Genomic DNA, 14,186 nt, shown 5'->3' with positions numbered 1-14,186 from the left:
GCGTGAAGCAGGTGTGGAGGAGATCAAAACTCCAGACATCCAGAGGCCCCCAGAACACAAGAGACCAAGGAAGACCAACAGAGGGGCAGCTGCGCCACTGTCCCAGAAAGAGCTGAGGAGAGTCCCAGATGAGGGCTCACTCAGCAGCCGCGGAGCAGAAGCCAGGGGGAGTTGCAGTGACGCGCCCGTGAGCTCCGCCGGCAGCCAGCTGTGCCTGAGTGACCGAGCCCCAGGCCGAGAGGCCGGGGGCACCCCACCTCCGAAGTGGCCCGAGCGAGCCCCAGGCTCCAGGCCCCGATAAGCGGCCGCCAAGGAGTGAGCCGGTGTGTACCTGGACGCCCATCCCCGGACACAAAGAACCACCAACGCACCGATGTCTGAGGGGGTCCGCCACTGGCAGGGGAAGTGGTGGTAGGGGGAGATAGGCCTCCAAACCTTGGAGGGCCTGAGATGTCCCCAGAGAGGTGGCGCCTGACACCCAACCTGACATATAGACACAGACATACAGGCACACACAGATACAAACATCCATTCCCACCCTCATGCTCTCATATGCACTTACTCCACACTCAACCAACGTGGAGACAGACATAAAGAGACGTTGTACACACGATCACACTCCCCAAGCGTACTCTACAAACCGGGTCTAGGTGCCCCCGCCCCTGGAGGGGGGAACTGCACCCAGACCCAGGTGGTGTTACCCTTTTCCCTGCGGTGGGGGGAGGCAGACCGCCCCGACTCCGCAGCAGCAGGAAGGCTCCACACTCCAGACCGCAGTCGGACGGCCAACTCCTCCTCCTAGTCCTAGCCCCCCTGCTCCAGCAGGTCGCAGTGAACGGGGGTGAGAGAAGACTCCAAACCTCCCTCCACCCGCTCATTGTAGTGTTGATGCATGTGTGTTCTAAGGTGCATTTAAAACCCAGGAGGGCTTGGAGCTACCTGCCAGAGAGCAGCAGGTAAGCGCATGGTCCCTCCTACTAGCCCTCAATGTCTACGTGTATTTAAAATTGAGAGGTGGGCAACGATGCCAGGGGTGGGGTGTACACCCTGATGGTACTTTGGACTCCGTGTATCGTGCCCACCCCCAAGATCCTATATGTATGTGTAATGAGAGTGTGAGTAATGTGAATGTCTAAGTTGTGGGATAAAATTGAGGCAGAGGCAGCCAGAAGGGGACGGGGGGGGGGGGGGGGGGGGGGGGGGGTAGCCTCCTCTGCACCCTGGTGACATACCCCTACTCCAAGGCCCTGCATGTGTGGGTGGTTGTGGTGGAGCGGGAAGAGGGAGGCAGCTGGAGATGGGGAGGGAAGGAAGGGAGGGGCAGGTGACCCCTCCCTGGGGCCAGCTCCCCCGCTGACCCCAGTAGGCACTCCCACCCTCCGCGACCCGCCAGGGAAAGGGGGCCCAGGCCCATCCAGACCGGGCCCAGTGCAGCAGCGCCGCCCGGCCCCACAGAGCCCGGGACAGTCCACCCAACCCCACCACAGAGAAAACTGCACCCACCCCACCATCCACTCATCTTCCAGACTACATAAGACAATAAACACCCAGGCTGAGATCTTCCTCCACCTCTCCTGTATCTCCCCCTCCTGCAGAGGCAGCTCCTGAGGAGAGGAAAGCTCCTGCAAGATGTGACAATCTCCCCCACCAGTGAATGCTTACTGGTTTCCTCTTACATGTTTACAGTTTTTTCACAGTAACCCCAGTACTGCTCTCCTATGACATCATTCTTTGGTCTCCCATGAAAACTGAATGCACTTTGGGGATGCAGGTATTCTGAAAGAGAGATGATGAATAATCCAGCAGGATGGATACCCTCCTATGGCTTTTGTAACTTACTCTTCTGCGTCTTTTTGTTTTTGCACAGGGTGCCTGACTGTGCTGTGAGGAATTCCGCATGGAGGTGAGAAGCCACACCTCTCCAAGGCACTGTTTAATCTAGCCATTCATAATATCTCACGTCTTTACTGTATCCAAAGACTCTTCTATGCCAAGGTGGTTTCCTCAGACAGCACCTAGCAGATGTCCTCTCTTGCTCCTTTTTTCAGATAGCAGGATGCCTGCTAATTTGAGCTAGCTAATACTTTTCCCCTTTCATTAATCCACATTAGCTGACCACACAACAGATAGCTCTTATGCAGGACTCTGAATTGTTGCATCAGCTGCATGTGTTTTGGTCTACTCGAATGCATGCCTAATAATTGCGAGCATACTTTGGATCTTAGTTGTAGAAATCCTGTTCTCATTTTGGATAATTAACCCACAATCACCTTGTTGATGTTACCAAACAACACCTGGAGGAAGAAAAAAATAAGTAGTTTGGTGATCTGCCCATAAAAGCCAGATGCTTCCTTTCATCTGAAGAGCTTCATTTGTAGTTGGTCGTAGAGCATTATAAAGGAACTCTCTTGAATATTTTCATCGTCATCCTTCAGCTCTGCTTTTGAAATTGTCTTATATCAAACTTGAAGATTTTAATCAGACTGTCAGTGCAGCTAAACACATTGGTGACCTGTGAGCTCTGTTCGTGTACTGGGATGAAGGAGTGACCTTAAAAAGGCCAATGGAAAGAACAGACACGCCAGGATGACTGCCTGTTTACAGCACACATGGTACCTGTGTGAGTGTGTGTGTGGAAGTTACCAGAGAACCAGCGAGTAGTTCTTTTCATGCACTTTTCCATAATCTATGAGATTAAAGTTTGTAATGTCCTGAAGGCGAACGTTAGATGTGATATTACCATTCTCACAAGTTTTATGGTTTTTCATACTGATGAAGATTTAAGATTCGAAGCGTTTATTGTCATGTGTACAAAGAAAAGCATTTCTCTGTACAATGAAATTCTTTCCCTGCTGTCCACACACAGATGCCGGTTAATATGTACAACTAGATAAAATACAAATAGCATGAATAATTAAATGGAGACAAAAGTATTAAACAGATTTATGTGCAGAAGAGCTTAATATGCTGCTTTGATACGAGAGATGACCTGATGTGCAAAAATGATTATTACTGTTAAAATAGGTCAGCTGTTCAAGAGTCTGATGGGGAAGGAGGATTTGTTGAGTCGAGATGAAGACAACTGATACAGCACTAATGTAGACAATTAATAAACAATTAAATAACAGAAAGTTCTTGTTTGTTTTTTTTGATCAACTTTAGAAATGTGTGATTTTTTTACTGTGGGTTTCCAGGAAAAACAAAAGGTTTCCATGTTATAATAATAGGACCGTCTGTGGAAGTGTTTGTGTAATTTTACACATTGATTTCTTCCAATTTCAGCATTTTTAAAATGTGAAAAATACTGTTGAAACTACACTTCTTTTATTAAAAATCTCAGGGATTAAATGTGTAGTTAAACTTCGTTACACTGACAGGAAGGAGAATTTCATTCATGATCAAAGTGCTCTGTCCATGGCTCACAGTGAAAAGTGAGTTTAACATCCTGGATGTTTTATTTTTGTATCACATAAAAGCATCACTTCTCACTTATGTTATGGAAGCAGCTAGATCGCTAGACTCCTGTCATTTTTTTGTACACGACAGTGCTGGGATTTATTTTCATTACAGTCTGAATAGCAAAGCTCAGGTTTGGATCCTGTAACGTGTTTTCTAATGAAAAGAGATTCTACAGCAATAATAAAAAACTAGTGATTGACATGTTCCAAGAAATGCCACACAGCAGTTGAAATACAAACGAAATAATCACAGCATTTTAACTTAAACTCTACCTTTCTTCTATAGAGCAAGACAACAAAAAGGAAAAGCACAAATCTGACAAAGTGGGACCTGTAGAAATGAAATATTCATGCTCACCTTATCTTTGAGCATAACTAGATATATCTATCATCATCTCCTGCTCTTATCTTCTTAATCTGGCTTTCCACTTGAATCCAGCCGTGATACAATTAACTGCAAGAAAGCTGACGTGGAAATAACATGTGGGGTCATGACAGGTCTTTTTTTCCTTTCTCATTTTTTCCTGGGAGAAGAAAAAGAGGTGCATCTGTTTTAGTTGGACGTCTAGATCAAACATTCTTGTTAAAACATGTTTTTTCTAAATTTATAAACTCTGATTGTGCTTGCGCTGGAAGAGTTTGCATGCACAGACTACTTCTCGAACATCCTGAGTGTATTCTCTGCTCGCCTCACTCTGTGCTTTTATGCCTTTTCTTTATCATACCAAGCAAAAAACAACGACTCACACCTTCCACCATTATGTGTTTTCTCTGGTTACATCTTTGCACAGTCAGTGGAGATTTCAAACTTGAGAGGTGGCATTCTCCTACTCATTTCATAAACTCGAAGCTCTGTTAGCAGCGGGGCCCGTAAATGGGGTCCGGAACAGGATCCAACTAAACGCGAAGAGAGTGGAGGAAAGTGAGGGAATAAAAGAGAAAGGAAGGGAGAAAATCGTAGGGAGAAGGTGTGGGAGATCTGGGTCAAAAGGACAGTTTGGAGGCGTGTGAGGGTGGGCGCTGGGGTCGATCATCCCCATCACATGTTCTACAGTGTCCTGCAGCGTGGATGGCTGTGGGCTAAACACTCACAGCACACTCGACCTCATGTCCTTCCTGATGGTTTGATTTTCACCGCTCTCCCGCCTCTAAAACCCTAAAACCTCCAGAACATGCCCACACACACAGACACACACCTACACACAGAGGGATGCGCGGACCTACAGACTTTCTCTACTGTACTCTGAGGTGTTTTCAAAAGCACAAGTTTACGAGGGACAATTAGTGAGTTCTGGGGTTTTTTTCCACTGCTTTACAGCTTAGGTTAGATGTCAGAATGATAAATGTTACCTATGAGGTAACCGCACTGTCAGCTTTTGATTACAGGGCTTCATTGTTTCTGTGTTCAGCTGCTTCAAACCATGAAGAAAAATGTAGATCTCAACATTTCAGCTGCATTCTTGTTATAAGAGAAATGTTCCCCAAAGTTGTTTGCAATTCATTCCAGTTTTACATTTACAGAGGATCAGCATGTAAGCTGCAGTGCATCGCATTTGGATATTTTGGTCCAGTTGTGTGGCCTCAATTTTTTTATTTAATTAAATTTTTTTTTTTTTTTACAGAAAACATGACCCTGCAGTGAATCGTTTCCTTTTCCAGATGTTAAGTTAAGATATTTTACTAAAAAACTAAGCTTAATGATAGCCTGGGATTTTTCACTGACATGGATATATTAGCACGTCAACAAATACTGGTCAAAACCTAGTTTTTCTGCTCGTAACAGCCAGGAAAGGCCTAGGGTGGAACAAAAATAAACATGCAAGAGTTTTTATTTTTGTCTTTGGGGATGATTTTGTGGGGGAGATTCAAAGCTGTCTGCAAAACACATTGACCACTGCATTAAAAGCCCCCCCCCCCCCCCCCCCCCTAACCCTGTCTGTATGTTCTGCACATGTCACAGAAGAATGCTTTGAGCTGACGCCAGTAACATTTACTCTTCAAATGCTTAATTCGAATGGCTCCGTTCAGCGCCGTCTGCCAGTCTTGTCTGCAAACAAGAGAGAAGAGGACAGGGTATCAAGAATACTCAGCTAGCGCATAAACACTGCAGCAGTCTCCCCTGCGAGAGGCATTATGTAGAGCTAAATCAAACCATGTGTCATCTCAGGGCACTTTACATACTAAAACAGAGAGAGAGAGAGAAAAGCAACAATACTCTCACCTTGAGAGCTTAGTGACACTGAAAAGACTTGACAGGAAAAAGACACAACAAACCTCAGACAGGCTTTGACTTTTGTGTAAGTTTCCCTCAGCTGGATGGAATTAGGAGGAAAGAGAACAGTCGAGCAGTGAGAAACAGTTAAATAATGAACACTGGACGTGTCGTTGGGACCAATAACATGTCTCAAACACCTCATAGTATCATACTATCCCAACAAGGCACTTTGCTATCAGACTGCTGGCCTGCTTGTGGTTCTGAAAGTTTCTATAAGGAGAATTGGAGAGCCGTCAGCTTTCAGGCAGTGAAACTAGTTCCCAGTTTAGATTTAGGAGACAGGTCTTCTCTCTACTTTTAAGATTTGCCCCCAGACTTTCCTTTTTCATAAATCTTATAGTTAGGCCTCTAATAGGTGTTCCTGAATTATCCAGACACGGGCTGATGTCAGCTCAGTCTGCTCCCACCATGTGTTGAACAGGTTCCCTTCGTTCAGTTCTTCCTGCATTTATATGCGACAACTGCACAACACTAACTCGTGTCTTCTCTTCCGTATAGTTCGTGTTTGTCTTTGTCTCCCTGTGCTCTCATTTTTCTTCTTTTTCCTCTAATCCCATAAATGGTCTTGGAAGATGGCTGCTCCTCCCTGAGCCTGGTTCTATCTGGGGTGTCTTCCTGTTAAAAGTAAAGTTTTCCCTTCCACCATCGGCTCATTGACCAACGTTATTGATGCACTGATTTGTTTGAGGTTTCTCTCTAATTTTGTAAGTTTTTTTTATGACTTCTTGTGAATTGGTGCTATACACTGGAACTGAATGAAATGGTATCGATCAGAAACATGTGGCTCCACTGCCAAAGAAACAGACTATGCAAAGTTGATGACACACAACTGTAATGTGTGCTTAGTGCATCACAGGACAGATATGAATCACCTGAGATAGACACAATTACAACTTTATCCAAAGTTAAAGTTTTAAACCTGTCCTTAAAAAAAGAGAGCTGGTGTCAGCCCCCCAAACCCAAACCAGGAGCTGCTTCCACAGCAGAGGAGCCTGATAGTCAACGACTTGCTGTACACTGAGAGGGATTTTACAGAGAGCTACTGAAGAGAAGCCAAAATGGGAGATGCATAATATGCTTCAATTTTGTATTATTTTGGAGGCTTTTCAAAAGAGCTTCTCAGAATTATAGCATTAAGAGCTAAAGGTAAAGCAAAGAGTTTAACTCCTGATAAATACCTTCTGGAAGTTGCTGGATAACTTTGGTACATGTGGAAACAAACTGGAATCCATAAACCATCCCAGCTTGGCTCCAATGAGCCAAGTGACACGATCCAGTCTATGTGATTCATGAAAATGTATTTGTCTTTGACAGCAAACCCATCTAAGAGTAAGCACATAACACAAAGAAAAGTTTTGTGTTCTGCTGCTGAAAATGTCTACAGTGCTTACAGTCAAAATCCATTTTGATGGTCAATAAAGAACTTTTCAGCTGAAGAAATTAAATATATTTACAGTGTAATAGCAATTATTACATTTGCATACGTATGCATTTCTTTGCTGTTCTTCAGTAGTTTGGACCATATTATAATGTGCATGCAGTACATATAATAAATTAAATAAAAACATATATAATATGTACATAAAAAAAAAGTAAATTAATGTAAATGTAAATTAAAATTTAAAAATTTTAAGGGTTAGAGTTAGCATTTCCCAGCTTTTCAGTATTAAGTTATATTTAAGTTAAAAGTTTGCTGTTGTCATTGTTAAAGCCTCTCTTCTCAGTGCAAGACTCAACTTTAATAAAGTTTAACATAACATACGTCAGGCTAGTTACTTTTTCTTTTTGCTTTGTGTCTTTAGTCACTTTATTTTTTCTTTTTTTACACGCAAACTGATTTTACCAACATTCTTTTTGTGTAGATATTTATAAGTCCTTGCTTTAATAAGGTAACGGCACATTTTAAAAATAATCTTGTCTTGCTGTTACAACAACTTGTAGAATCCTTTTTTAAAAATACATTTATGACTCTGCTCGGATTAGCTGGTTGTTGCAATTGTGTTTTAAACACATTTTAGTGAAAGAGAAGCTAAAGATTGCCCTCTAGTGGACAAACTGTGCCACATCAGCACTCATAACATGGTTGAAGGGTGTTTTCCCACCTTTTCTTTACTTTTATTGTTTTCATTTATTGTCTTTCATAAATATCAACACATATAAATCAGTAAATAGCTAATAATAGCCAATATATCTGATATGAGCTGGGCTCCAGGTTGTACCTTATCTTATGAACTTGGCTGCCACAAATATTAATCTTACCTAATTTCAAATCATACCATGAGCATCTTACTTGTCAGTAGTTCAAAGAATTCCACAGTTTCAATGATCTGTATGCTGGCACACAATCGCAAGATGGCACCTGCCACAGTTCAGCTTATTTCTGCTAAATGTTCTCAATGAAAGCTAACATATAGCAAAGATATTTATAGCAAAGCTCTTGGAAACCTCACCCAGGGGGAGAGGCTGATGGTGCCCAACCTCATACATGTAGGAAAGAAATGACCTGTTGATGTTATTTGCCATCTTTGTACTTGGAAACTCTGAGAACTGCTGGGTCATAGCTGGAAGACCCAGCCCTCATCACTAGCGATGAGCCTGCACATGACAGTCAGGTCAGTTTAAACAATAGTTTATGTTCTGCTCTCTCTGCAAGTTTGATGTCTATGAAGAAACTGATAAACCGGGCTGGTTCCCTGAACCGTCAATTGGACAGTATCAATCTTGTTATCTAACAGTCTGCAAGAAAGCAAATCAATATCAAAATATGGTTTTGTTAACCAACAGATCTTGTGCTCTTGTGATGGTCAGGCACTGACCTGGCTTTCTGCACTGTGTTTTGCGTGTGATGTCCTGCTGTAGGTCTCCTGTGTGATGGGGCATGTAAGAAAGGGATCGGAGCAAATTTCACACCTTCAGGGCAGCTCGGTGGGGGGTTGGCTACAGCTTGATGAACAGGGTGCACCTGGCTGAGAGCTGAGGAACCCCCGGCCTCTCTGGTACAGACAGAGTTTACAGATCAAAGCGGTAATCCCCACTTCATCCAGTCACACGCTCCTCCTCCTCTTCTTGCACCTTCTCCCCCTTTAAGTCTTCGTAAGCTTTTCAACTCTCCCATGCAGAGTTCGACAGTCTGCAAAGTGAGCTCTATTTAACACTCCTCATCCACACTCCTCAGCTTGAGCAACCTGTTTGCTGCTGATGCCCAAGTCAAACCCTAAAGCCCTAGCTGTGAGATTTTCTGACTCATTAGCTCTGCTCAGTCAAGTGGAGGAGCATACAGATTCCTTCCAACCAAGTTCATCAACCCAACCTGTTGCTCTGACTGCAAGGCAATAAGAGAAAGGGGGCTCTGGCCATCGGACCCTGCCGCGACTTTGTTTAGTGTGAAATGAGATGAGGAGGAGGGGGACAAGGAGGACCAGGAGGGTAGACGATGGAAGTGCTAATCAAGTCATGTAGATCATCCTTGATGCAGTTGGGTATGGGTTGTAGGGCAGCACCAGACCCTAATTCAGTGCAGCGTATTTAACACAGTTCAGCAGTGTAGTTACCAGAGTGTTAACGCCTGTCAGTTACACGGCTGCTCATTTTGGCAGCAGGTGTCTGTATGACCCTGGGGCTCCTGTGGAGATGCTGTCCTGTTGACCTGAACTGTTTGAGGGAATATGATAAATATGACCGAAAGAACGTTTTTACCATTAGCTTCATTTTTTAAGATGCATTGTTCCAAAGTGATAAAGACTTTGTTAAGACCAGTTTTAAGTTGTACCAAAATTGCACCCAGTTTTTGTAGTGCACACTCATGTAAATAAGCATGTGAGTTTCTCTCTGACGGTTGCCTGGCAGATTGATAAGATAAGATAAGATAAGATAAGCCTTTATTAGTCCCACATGTGGGAAAATGTTTTGGTCACTGCAGAAAGTACAAGTTAAGAGCAGTAAAAATTAAGAAAAACACAATAGAATAGGACAAGATAAAATAGAATAAAATGCTTTGTCGTGGTAGGAAAAATTGCACTTGGCACTATTGCACATCAGAGAGGCCATCTGCTGCAACTGGTTGGGCTGAGAGAAAGAAGACAGGATGAAGGACATGCAGTGGAAGAGAGCCAGAGATTAATAACAAATGTCTTGTTATTATTATTATTGTCTCCCGAATCCAAACTGGAAGCTGGTTCCACAGAATAGGGGCCTGAGAACTGAAGGCTCTGCCTCCCATTCTACTTTTAAATACTCTACTCCCCAGCAGAGATGCTACCACCCCAGCAGACCACACCATACAGGATTGGTTAAGGCCACCACAGAGTCATAGAAGGTCTTCAGGAGTGGGCCCTTCACTCCAAAAGACCTGAGTCTCCACAACAGGTACAGCCTGCCCTTTTCTGTAGAGGGCTTCTGAGACCAGTCCAGGTTATTGTTCTGATGACCTCCAAGGCACCAGCCTCAATGTCCATACCTTGGATGTTTAGTGGTTGCAGTGGAGGATGTTTGTGCCTGCAGAAGTCTTCCACCTTGGTTTTACTAGTGTTGATCTGGAGGTAGTTCAGCTGGCACCAGTCCACAAAGTCTTGGGTCAGTCCTCTGTACTCCTTGTCGTCCCCATCAGTGATGAGGCCTACTATTGCAGAGTCATCAGAGAACTTCTGCAGGAAGCACTGGGTGGAGTTGTGGGAGAAGTCTGCAGTGTAGATGGTGAAGGAGAACAGAGCCAGAACCGTTGCCTGTGGGGCCCCCGTACTGCAGACGACCCTGTCCGACACACAGCCCTGAGTTCTCACATACTGTGGTCGGTCAGTGAGGTAGTCCAGTATCCATGTGGTGAGATGATGGTCCACTCCTGAGTTCTCCAGCGTATCCTTCAGGAATGTGGGCAGAATGATGTTGAAGGCACTGGAGAAATCAAAGAACATCATTCTCACAGTGCTCCCAGCGATCTCCAGGTGAGCAAGGGAATGATGTAGGAGGTGAATGACAGTATCATCCACTCCAGTGCCACACTGGTAGGCAAACTGAAGTGGGTCCAGTGATGAGCTCATCAGGGGCTGAAGCTGAGCCAGGACGAGCCGCTCCAGGGTCTTTGGAACTCTCCTCAGCCTCAGGTTGAAGATGTGCTCTATCGCGCTATACAATTGATCTGCACAGAACTTGACAACCCTTGAGCTGATGCCATCTGAACCCGCTGCCTTCCTGGCCCTGATACACCTCAGTTCCCTCCTAACCTGGATGGTTGAGAGAGACAGGCTGGAGCTGTGTGTTGGTTGTGCAGGATGCAGTGGTTGGGGGTGGGGAGTAGCGAGCAGGGTGTGTGGAGGTGGTGTGAAATGACTGAGGTGTCAGAGGTGGAACAGCAGCAGTGGGGGTGGGTTAGTCTATGTTGAAGACTGCCTCCTGGATGAATCAAACCTGTTAAAGAAATGATTCACTTCATTTGCCCCCCATAAATACAGGGGAATGGGTAAAAGGGTGAATACAGCACATAGAACGTGTTTTGAGCACACGGACTGATTAAAAAGTGCTTTATAAGTACAGTCCATTTCCAGTTCAGGTTCATGGTGAGTCTGGACCCTGTCCCAGCTGTCATGTGGTGTGTGAATGACCACGGCAGACCCGATGGCATTTTCATGCTTTGGATCCTTTATTAAGACTTTCACGGTTGCTGTTCACGACACACAGAGCTGCAGCTCTCCCGCTGCCAGCCCAACATACGAACAACAACAATCACAGGACCCAGTGCAATAAGTCGGCAGGACATGATTGCAGATGCTGTGCAGGTGCATCCGCCTTCCCTGCATGGCACCGCCGGCCACGCCCCACCACAGGGTGAGAGACCTGGACCTTCTTCCTGTGAGACAACAATGCTAATTCCTTAAAATGTTTCCCCTTTAGAACGATAAAAACAGCATCAGCATAGTGTTCAGCTTTTAACAAATTTATTTTTAAAAACTTCTTCATACAGTGGACTACACTTTACATATTTTAGTTTTTGTGGAATCCATTGCAACTGCTGACTCTTTCCTCGACAAAGAATGAAGCTGGAAACTGTTCAGTCCCACCTCTCAAGTCTAAAGGTAGTAAATATTTGAAACTCATGAGATAGCTTTTTAGTGAAAGATTGACGGAGTGCTAAATCTTTGATGCTCTGCTTCTCTATTAAAAATGTTCTAACTTTGAAGGAGTAAAGTCAGAATTTTGACTTTTTTATGCCCCTAATCCTCTTCTGTACATTATGGTCCATGGCATATAAGTGCAAACCAACTCAGCAGTGAGTGTTTACTTTTAAATTCCAGGCAGCCAGACCCATATTAGCTCACTGTGTCTCTCTAAGCAAAGGCAACAAAATACCAAAGCAAATCTTTTAAACAATGCATTTTAATCCCAAAACAGTCCCAAATTAGTCTTTCAGAAATATACAGAGTCCCTCTGTTGGACATTTGCAGGATGAACACGAGCAGCCTGTCAGAGACTCTGCTCTCATGAAGAACAGACATTGATCAGCACTCACGTTACTGCACAAAACAAATCCTTAAAGCTTCCGTACAGCGGGGTGCTGTTATTCAAAAACAAAGCTTGAGCAGCTGAGCGCTCCTTCTTACTCTAATAAATAGTCCTGAAAAGTGCTCCGAGGTGCTGAAAAGATTAATTACTTTTCCCCTAGTGGGCACACTTAACAGTTTCCTGCCTTTTTTTTAACCACTCCTTGGCCTTGGCTTTAATGCCGTTCACAAATCTTTGCCTTATATGTCCGGGCACTCATGCCATTTTAGGATGAGGAAACAACAAAACAACAGGCATGCACAGATATAGCAAAGCGAAAGAGGCAGATCAAGTGTCCATGGCTCTTTTTAGAGCAAGCAGACAGAGTACCTGAAAATAATAACAGGGTTATTTAATCTTTAACACCTTCAGCAGCATTCAACACGGAGAGGAAATTGATGCAAAATAAAAAATATTGCAACTTTTAGTCGTTGTTGTTTTGTATAAGTGCGTTCTGCCTTCATTTCCTGTGTTCTCCAGATAAGAGGGCAGCAGGCCCTCAATAAAACAGAGGGCACAGATGATAGTGAGGCAGCCACAGGCTGTTCAATTAGGGGAAATGGTTCACAGATCTTAACGTATCTCGCTGTCTTGGTCAACAAAAGAGCTTTTTTAAAATCTTCCCTTTTTTAAAAAAAAGTTTCTTACTGACTTCATGTCATTGTATCCTCAAAACCAGTGTACAATCTAATTTTTCCAAATACCAAAGGTTTGTCTGTAAAAACATATTTACTGACTCCCTGATTGTGTTTGTGTGCATACTTGTCACATCTAAACGTTTCAGATCATCAGTATTAGTAATATTAGACAAAGATAACCTGAGTAAATCCTAAATGCAGTTTTTAAAATCATGATTTCATTCATTCAGGGAAAAAAGCTATCCAAACCTACCTGGATAAAAGCGGTTTTGGGAAAACCTTCATAGTGTCTCTTAATAGATCTGATTACATAATGTGCCCATATTTGACACAACCACTGGCTTGGCTGGTTAGTGTTTGGGTTTCCATGCTGTCCAGTGTCCAACAGAGCTAGTCAGTTCAAAACAGTCTGGAAGTCATGGCGCGGTTGACCCCGGGTCTTCTTCTGTCTAGACTGCTTGGATAAAACAATTATTTGTTGTTAGGTTTGCAGCAGGATGTGTTCCCAGAAAAATGTTGTTTTAATCATAAATCCTTCTGGAAGACAAAGAAGTAGAACAGATGTACCAAAATAGATGAAAAAAAATGTAGAGGTGTCCTACTGAGCCAAAAGAACAGAGCAGGGATCAACTACAGGAATATCCCAACCATGTGTCGGGATGCCAGTCAAGTGGAATGAGTCATATATTCACATTTTTTGTCAGTGCTTTTGAATTGTGTGGAATGTATTAAATCATCTGGGTATGATGGTTATTTACAAGCTCTAATTAAGCCTCAAAGGCTTTCCAGAAGAGTCTCAGAAACAGGCATTTGGGAACATTTCAGAACATCATTCCAGTCAATTCAGATAGCCGCAAACAATTTTTTAGTGTTATGTGATGTGCTTTCCCTGCCTGCGGCATGCGGCCCCACGTCCACATTATCCTCCCAATCATATAAATGCTGAAAAAAGAGTCCTGAATATATGTTGCGTGCTTATTTCAAGACTCAATGATTTGCTGTAACAGTGGAAAACATTTTAGCTGTGTGCTATTGTGTTATTGAGCATGTGGTGTGCCAGTGAAATGTCATGCATGGGAGCAGGCCAGTGGATGTGAGACTTAAATAGACTTGAACAATAGCGCTGGTGTTTTAATGACGTCATTTCACAATTTAACAATGGAGCTTAATGACGCTTTTGTAATAGCTTTTGGAAACTAACTGAGGTGATTTTCAACAAAGCAGACGATGTGTGTTGGCACGATCAGTGTATTGATTGGTTGGTCCTTTCAGGGGATTTAT

This window comes from Maylandia zebra, linkage group LG17, assembly GCF_041146795.1.
Source record: "Maylandia zebra isolate NMK-2024a linkage group LG17, Mzebra_GT3a, whole genome shotgun sequence".
Classification (NCBI taxonomy): Eukaryota; Metazoa; Chordata; class Actinopteri; order Cichliformes; family Cichlidae; genus Maylandia; species Maylandia zebra.
The sequence above is the reverse complement of the archived record's forward strand: the minus strand, read 5'-3'. Positions refer to the sequence as shown.